Here is a 9,903-nt window from a genome sequence, read left to right as displayed (position 1 = left end):
GTCCTGTGTTCCCCAGATTTACGCTAAATGATAAATAAATATAGCCTGTCGTTATTAAAACGCCTAAGCGTTATTAAAATATTGTGGAAACCAAAGTCAATAAAAAAAGTAGCCTACTTATGATTTTAGCTGGAAACCTTATAGCTGGAGTTACATTTGTTGATTTAGTGAAAAGGCGAGGTGAGCTGTGGAGGACAGGATTTAAAAAAAAAAAATACTATTGTTATTTTAAAGTAAGACACTTCCTGAAAATGCTTAATTTAATTCATTTGATAGTTTTCCATAATAGGCATATTTATTGGGGGTAAAAAGTCACAACCTTCAAAAGGTATCTTGTTCTTGTATCTTGTTACCGTGTTGTATTAAATTGTAAATGATATGGTGACATCTAGTGGTAGTGCAGTGCTTGTACAGTTGTTGCTATATGCTGAAGAACATGGGGCCTGTACCATGATGGTAGATGGACAAATTCAGAGTTACAGGATTAGTTTCGAGTTGACAAAACCAAACCACTCCAATCCGGCTTTGTTGGTACCATGATGCTGATCATCAACTTTCTTTGTCAACTCAGGCTTTGATCCTGCAGTTTGTGGAGCATGTGCGCATGAATGTGTGACATCACTGGCGAACAGCCAATCACGAGCCTTGGTCAAAGGTTAATGGTTTTGCTGAAGGTTAAGAGATTGAATAATATGATGAATTTAAACGCATTTACAATGAAAAAGTACTTGTTCATGAAAGAGGACAAATACAATAAATTATCTTGCTTTATCGGTGCAGTCACAAGTGAAACTTGTAAGGTCACATAGTCATTTTTAAAGCATTATCTATTGATTCTACAGCTTATTTATATTACATACGATCTGTATATATTAACATTCATTGAAAATAAATTTATAATAACTGTTAAACTAAAATTGCTTGTGTGGAATGGAATAATATAAATCATATAATTATATAAATCATATAAAATAACTCTCGTATCATTAAAGCCAGACATTTTTTTTTGTACTAGTGAACTTTAATTTGGAGCAAGTTAAACTGGGGGAGTGACTTTTTTGTGTCAGACATGTGTCACTTTGCTCACATCTGATTGGTCCAATTTCAGTTTGAGATCTCTAACTCAGAACATAACCTGCCCCCGAGCAGGTTAGCTGTGGAGTGTAAGTTACTATGGCAATGAACGCTGCTAAAAGCCAAGCCACTTTCATGGTACCTAAAACCCAGGATTGGTGCAAACTAAACTGAAACTTACCTGGCTAGCCAGCTAATCCGGCTTCTTGGTACAGGTCCCTGGGCTGTTTTTCTCAAAAGCATTGTGAGATAAATTGATCGTATAGGCCATTGGTGGCATTGGAACTACAATCTACATAGCTTACGATGCTTTTGGGAAACGCAGCCCTGGACATAATAACATGGCTTTGGAGTTATTTGACAGTAACTCACAAAATTAGAAGATAAACGATAAATAAATGAAATTACCTTATCCAAAGCACCTACTGAGATCAGATCTGGAACAGAATGTATTAGTCATGCTTCCAGCATCCACTAGATTGCTTCCAAAATACTGAAAACTGGCTTTAATACATGGCACCAGGAACAAGTATAAATAACTTTAACATAGCATGTGGCTTTTTAAACCAATCAAAACAAACAAAATGTTCTGAAACACATTGTTCTGTAAATAAATAATAGCTAAAGGCACCTGAAAAGGTAAAAAGGTCAAGATGTGAGTTATGGTTCCCATAAGCTGTTCAATATCATTCTGAGGTATTTTCTGAACATTTAATAGAATATGTCCATAATAGACTTGCATACACCTAAGGAACATTTGTTCAGGAAATATTGTTATTTTGAATCTAAAACTTTGAGAAAATACAGATAATTAAATACTGGGGGAAAGGAGTTTAAACAGTTGAACAATAGCAATGTTTTTTTTTGTTTTTTTTAAATAAAGACATGCTAGAATAAGGTTCAGTAAAATGAAAGGTTCTGAATATTCTTGTGCTCTCTGCACATATTTTTCAATAATTTCTCAACCTCTTGTCATGACACAGCCCATTATTTATGCAGTTCAGGAACATGGGACTAAGCAAAAAAAAAAAATATATATATATTGCTTTGCCGCAGCAGCAGTGTAGCAGATCTATTCCGCCAAGACCAAATACATTACCATTGCCATGTACATTACCATGCCAATCCCCCCGAGAGTTGTCATGACAGAAATATATATATATTACATATATTATAATATATGAATATTTTATATCTGATTGTCTTTGGCTGAGTAATTCTGTTGTTTTGCCTTAAGAAAAAGTATGCAGTATAAGCAGTGTAAAACAAATAACAACCAGTGTGCATGCAGTTCAGGAGAAAAATTAGTAAAGACAAGACTTAAACCCTAACAAGCTGTTATCTGCAACTGTACACTGAGCTCAAAAGCATTTATTAAGCAGATAGTTAATGAGCTGCTTTCAAAGCCCTTTTAAAATCTGTGGCAGCTCATTCCTTATTAATGCATTATTGTTCACAGTAATAAATAGTGTTAGTAAGTTTATTAATGGACTCTGCACTCAACTCTGTTCACAGCCTTGGAAAACAGTACTTGGAAAACCATAGGTCAACATCAGTGAGAGACCAATTGAAAACCCAATATAAAAGTGGAACGTAAACAGAGAAACAAATCAAGTCCACTTCCAGACTGGTGCACTTGAACACAAAAAGCAAAACCAGTTCCAAGAGCACCATCTAGTGGATGATAGAAGGAAACACAGAGGTCTTCCCTCCAGAGACGTCATTTAAGTTTTTTTATTACCTCTGAATAGCTACTTTAACATTTTGTATCCGTAACTATTTGTATATCTAATATTATTTTAATATAAAACATCATTTATTGTAACAAATTATTAGTATATCAGGGTACAACTATCTGTCAGTCGGGTCTTAGATTTGGTCAAAAGCATTCGTTCATTTCGTAACATAAACATGATGTCCAGAGGTGGTACATGTTATATATCAGCCAGAGGTGTAAAGTATTGGAGTAAATGTAATTAGTTACTGTACTTGAGTATCTTTTCGGGTACTTTGTAGTTGTACTGAGTATCAAAGATATTAGCAACTTTTACTCTTTACTTCACTACATTTTTGAATGAGTATCTGTACTCTTTACTCCACTACATTTGAAATGAGTGTTGCAGTTACACATTACATTTTGCATGGACCTAGCTTTTTCTGCAGCACTTTATTTCTGCTACAAAAGACGTGATATTGCCTATTACAGGTCACTGAAAGTACTGCATCTTGTGCGTTTTGCCCTTACTCACCCAAACTTGTCAACAAGGCTACTTTATGTGAATGCGAGTTCCTTAGCAAGTATTTGTGAATCACAGCTGTTTTATATATGAGATGAGGAAAAGACTGCAGCCGGCAATGAGGCCCAAACCAGCGCATCCACTGCAAGAAGGCTTCGGCTTTTTAATTTTACTTAACATTATTTTATTTATCCATTATACTGAAGAGACCTTTTTTTTGTTGCAATTTTGAGGTTGCAACAAAATAAATAAATGTGATTGCTCTCCTCACAAATCAATCTTTCTTGTTTTTGTTTCATGCGCTCTGTGCCTTGCCCTGGACTTTTATGTCACTTCCTGTCTCCCGTGGTGTTTATAGTCAGTTTGTAGTCCGTTTGTTCATTGGTTCCCCTTGATTAGTCTCCCCAGGTGTGTCTTATCTTGTTAAGCTTGTTATTCCCCTGTGTGTATATATAGCCCTAGTTTTTCTTTAGTTCCTTGTGAGTTGTTGAATGTAATGGTTGTCTGTTTGCCAGTCATTCTATTCGTTCTTCCCTTTGGTTTTTGGCTTTTTGTTTGTTCTAGTTTTTCCATGAAATACCATCACATAGATCCTTGCCTCTGCCTGTTTTCCGAAGCTTCTCCACAACATTAGTTTTTGACTGGTGTGTCTCTTTGACTTGAGTTGTTGAATGTAATGGTTGTCTGTTTGCCAGTCATTCTATTCGTTCTTCCCTTTGGTTTTTGGCTTTTTGTTTGTTCTAGTTTTTCCATGAAATACCATCACATAGATCCTTGCCTCTGCCTGTTTTCCGAAGCTTCTCCACAACATTAGTTTTTGACTGGTGTGTCTCTTTGACTTGTGCATCTTTGAGCCTATGTTTAGTATAAGTAAAATACTTAAGTACTGTTAAAATCAGATACTCTAAGACTTTTACTCAAGTTGTTTTGGAATTGGTGACTTGTAACGTGTAGTGGAGTAATTTTCACTGTAAGGTATCAGTACTTTTACTCAAGTATGGTTTTTAGGTACTCTTTACACCTCTGATATCATCTACATTCATTTATAATGTTATTAAGATTGTCAAGCCACCATATGAAGCAGATTTATCAAGTCTTCAAAAACTACTGAATGTGTCTCACACATATGCTCTCTCTCACAATCTCACTCTCTCTTTGTGTGTGTGTGTGTGTATTATGAGCTGGCACTAAAAGGTAATGACTACTCTAGACTGGTTGCCTGACAAGTAATTATTACTTATTAAGTGTTTATGGAACAAAATACAAATACCAAAAACCGAATGCACATTTTCCCAATTAGTAATTACACAGTGAAACAGTATCATACAAAAATAATTACAGAGTACTTGTGATTTCACGCTGCAATGCAGCAGAGGTAAAGTAAAGCAAGTAAAGCGAAACAATCATGATTTTCCATTGTAAGTTAAAAATAGTGTTGGCCTTAAAGTTGCAGTTGATTGAAATCAACACACAAACAATTTTGTTAATATTTGCCAGCTGTCTATTCTGTGTGTATGCTGAAAAAAATAGTGGTTTTCTACATAGCCCTGGTTGTGTAAACAGGGGGGAAACAAAGTGGATCGGAGTGATCCAAACGAGCACCAAAACACACTTGTAGCCAATCAGCAATTATAAGGGGATGTTTATGCTCATGATGGGGAGGAGAGAGTGTGAGAAAGCGGGAGATTTGTAGAAAGAATGTAGCAAGAGAGATGGCTGACACATTATCAAAGAGGAAAATGTAAGATGAAATATCATTGGAAAAAGAAGGATTTACGATCAGACAAGAACTACAACCATTTCCAGGGATGGAGAGACATTAGAGAGCAGGAAGACCTGAAAAGGACGCTGAGCCAAGGTTGCTTTGTTTCTGCTCAACACGTGAGTAACATTGGCGTCTCACAGAATCAAGATATGCTGTTGTTGTAATGCTAGCTACTATCTGATTCGTCCATACTTGAGCGAGCTGTCTGATGCGCCAGCTGTGTGTAGTCGTGTTGTATTGCTGTTTGTTTGTACATTTGGGGGGGGCAAAGGTTGTGTTTCTTCGTCTTCTTCTTTTGGTTTTGTGGCGGGTTGCGAACCAACCTGAATGATTCCTGTTTCTCACATAATCCCTATATCCTGCCTCTTAACGCACTCATTGGTTTTCCTACATTTGGACCATGATTTATTATTTATTTAATTCCTAAGGATTGCAGTACTTCATTAAGAAGTTCCCTTTCCCTTTCATATGCACTACATATCATCAAAACGTGTTCCACTGTCTCCTTAAATATACATCACATAAACCTGTATTATGTTTTCCTATAATGCATAATGTTTGGTTAAGATTTGAATGTCCTGTTCGTAAATGTGTGAAAATGACTTGTGAAAATGTTCCCTCCTACTTATGTTATGAGTGATTTTACTTCTCTTTATGCTCCTTTGTACAGTACTTCATGATGTCAACCTGTTTGACATGAGTCCAAATATGCCATTTTATATTGCATGCTTTTAATATCAGACGATTTCCTTCTGTTCTGCTGAGTGCAATTTTTATACTTGGATCATCCATCTTCAAAGGGGTCATGAACTGAGAAATCAATTCCCTTGATCTTTTGACATATAAGAGGTTATTGCACTATAAAAATGTCCTTTAAGTTTCAGAACTCAAAACTTTCGTGTTCATCTAAAAACACCTTATGCTGAAGCCAATCTGCCAAAACGACAGGTTGTGGAATGTGCCACTTTATGACGGAATAGTGTGGCTAAACATCGCCTCCGCAGAAGATGATCAACACCTGCTTCTACATCACTGCCTGTTTATCCCCGCCTACCGATATGAGCATATAGTGTTAATAACGAGAGACACAAATGCATGGGCCCGTTCTTCGTACCTCGCTTAATACAGCTGAGATTATTTGAAAGATGCCAGATCTTCTAATTGTGATAACTGATCTCTGGCTAACAATTCCCTTGATCTTTTGACATATAAGAGGTTATTGCACTATAAAAATGTCCTTTAAGTTTCAGAACTCAAAACTTTCGTGTTCATCTAAAAACACCTTATGCTGAAGCCAATCTGCCAAAACGACAGGTTGTGGAATGTGCCACTTTATGACGGAATAGTGTGGCTAAACATCGCCTCCGCAGAAGATGATCAACACCTGCTTCTACATCACTGCCTGTTTATCCCCGCCTACCGATATGAGCATATAGTGTTAATAACGAGAGACACAAATGCATGGGCCCGTTCTTCGTACCTCGCTTAATACAGCTGAGATTATTTGAAAGATGCCAGATCTTCTAATTGTGATAACTGATCTCTGGCTAATTTGCGTATTTGATTAAAATATCTGGATTAAGTTGTCTAAGATTATTGCGCATTCTCATGTTCCCCGTAAAGGGCAGCTGTATCAATACTCGAAACCACGATCAGCAATGCAGCGATTGGCTGGGGGCAAGACCGCAACGTAATTACATTATATAATTAAAAAAAGACACCTGACGAAAAACTTGACAAATTTCTGGACCTTTATAAGGAAACAGCCAAGTAAACCAAACTACATAAATGTTATAATAGGCTAGATAAATTAAATGTGCACTGTTTTTATTTTATTATATATATATTTTACATGATTCCCAATTATTTATATTCCCAATTTCTAGTATTTGAACAGGCTTTACATTTTTATTTCAATGTTGTAATTAGCAATTCATGTAATTTTATCTTTGAAGCAGATTTGTTATGTGACAGCATTAATTAAAGTTTCTTAAGGGTCAAGTTATCTGCATCTCCTTCCCTCCATCAAGCCACACCCATAATAATATTACACGTAGGCCTACTGCATACTTTCATCTGCGTAATATTAATCGTCTCCGTCCTTCCCGCAACACTGCAACTCCCATCCATGCACTGGTTACTTCACGTATTGATTATTGCAACATTACTGGTCTTCCTTCTAAACTTCTCTATAAACTTCAGCTGGTTCAGAACTCTGCGGCTTGTGTTCTTACTAGAACTCCTTCTACTGTGCACATTTCACCAGCTCTCCAGCGACTACACTGGCTGCCAGTGAAGTACCGCATTGAATTCAAAATTCTGTTTCTCACATTCAAGGCACTTTACAATCTCGCTCCTCCATACCTTACTGATCTTCTTCATATTTATACCCCTCCACGCACTCTTATACTATGCGTATACGTGGTGACACCAGGGAGAGCAAGTGTGAAGATCTCAGAGGGGCGTGGAGGAGTATAAATTAACTACCATGGGAGCTAGAAATTTTAGCCATGTGGCCCCTCGCCTGTGGAACTATTTCCCTCTCAAAATTTGTAATAGTGACAGTCTGCATACTTTCAAATCCCGTCTTAAGACCTATCTTTTTACCATGGCTTTTTTATGACCTGTACTGTATTATACTGTTTCTATGATGCATGTGTGCTTTTAAGTTGTTGTGATGCTAATGGGATTTGTTTATTGTTATTCATCTATTTACTCTTTTAGACTATTTTTGTTTGCTTGTAAGGTGACCTTGGGTGTTATGAAAGGCGCCGTTAAAATGCATTATTATTATTATTATTATAGCTGTCACCACTCAAATTAATGCACAACTCAGATTAACTGTATAGCATGTGTGTAAGACTCTAATACAATTAAAAAGTAATTATTTTAACATTATAATATTATTTTCAAATTAATGTTTTAATTATTATTATTTTAAATTATTGAACCCGTATTAGTAGGGTACTCTTGTAATAAAGTAGCAATGGCTGGGATAGATTTTAAATATCAATTCCACTTAAAAGATGCATTCCAATCATGTTTACATGAAATAAGCCTTCTACCGAGCAGGTTTAAAGGGATAGTTCACCCAAAAATGAAAATTCTGTCATTTAATTACTCGCCCTCATGTCGTTTCAAATCCGTAAGACCTTTGTTCATCTTCGGAACAGAAATTAAGATGTTTTTGTTCCGAAGATGAACGAAGGTCTTACAGGTTTGAAACGACATGAGGGTGAGTAATTAATGACATAATTTTCTTTTAGAATTTTTGGTTGAACTAACCCTTTAAGTTTATGGACCTGTTGCTATGACAGCAAGTCCAGGATGTGCTTCGAAGAACCAAATAATCCAAGATCATGCCAAATCGTCAACAATCAAATCCTAAATTAGCGACGTACGAAGAACAGGCCCCAGGTCTGTGCAGAAGCCAAATGATAAAGATGGCTCTGAAGACAACAAGACAATCAGTCTTTGCACCCCCTTCCTTCTGATCCAAACATTAGGAAAGACTGGATGAACTTCATTTTTAATGAAGTTCCAGAAGTGTCAGTAAGAACTTTGTCCTTTATTCACTTAATTTTACTGTGGTTCATTTACAAACAAGGCACGATTCGACGAAGGATTTTCAAAAAGACTGAAACCAAAAGATGAATCTGTGTGACTATATTTGACCTGACAGTAATGTCGCAACACACAAGTGTGAGTAACTGTTTTTATTATGTGGTCACTAGTGCTTTGTCTGTTATTACAGATTGTTTGATATGTACTGAGTATTTATGCGTTTTTAACCTAAATAACAGCAGCGTCCATCTGTGAAGGATTTGGCTGTCAAACATAAACAACTGGTAGCCAGTCATAGCAGTGGGAGTTTACTTCCGAGTCTACAATCTGCCACACCTATTCAAACAGAGCGTTTCGATGAGGGAGTCAAAACAGGACAGAAAATAGCCTTTTACTTCTAAATTATGATGTTTTTCTAGCTAAAAATATTGATCACATTATAAGTGGACCTCAGAGAACAGTACAAAATAATTAATAAAAAAAAGGCAGTTCATGGCCCCTTTAAAGATTCTTTGGCCATTTACCTCATCATTACCCTGAATTCCCACATGTGCTGGTTCCCATATAAAACAAGTTATTATTCCTATCTGTTTTATACTGTATAATGTAATCATGATTTCTGATAAAATGTAACTTCTATTTGTTTGCAATAATTGGACAAATGAATAATGCATACGTTTTCTATATTTTTTTACATAAGCTAAATCAATCCCATCCCTTATTTCCTTAATTTCCTGATGTCAACTTCAGGTTGGTGTAATAACAAGGTGCTATTGGAGGTATTACAACTTTAGAAGCAAATAACTTCTGTTATAATATATATATACAGGTGCATCTCAATAAATTAGAATGTCGTGAAAAAGTTCATTGTATTTCAGAAATTCAACTCAAATTGTGAAACTTGTGTATTAGATCAATTCAATGCACACAGACTGAAGTAGTTTAAGTCTTTGGTTCTTTTAATTGTGATGATTTTGGCTCACATTGAACAAAAACCCACCAATTCACTCTCAACAAATTAGAATATGGTGACATGCCAATCAGCTAATCAACTCAAAACACCTGCAAAGGTTTCCTGAGCCTTCAAAATGGTCTCTCAGTTTGGTTCACTAGGCTACACAATCATGGGGAAGACTGCTGATCTAATGAACTTTTCCACGACATTGTAATTTATTGAGATGCACCTGTATAAACATGGATTATCATATGTTTACTTCAGATTCCTTTAAAGAGTATTATAAAATTATTATTTTTCCTGTTTAT

The sequence above is a fragment of the Sinocyclocheilus grahami genome, unplaced genomic scaffold (assembly GCF_001515645.1).
Source record: "Sinocyclocheilus grahami isolate Dianchi unplaced genomic scaffold, SAMN03320097.WGS_v1.1 scaffold317.1, whole genome shotgun sequence".
Lineage (NCBI taxonomy): Eukaryota > Metazoa > Chordata > Actinopteri > Cypriniformes > Cyprinidae > Sinocyclocheilus > Sinocyclocheilus grahami.
Note: the sequence above shows the minus strand (reverse complement) of the source record.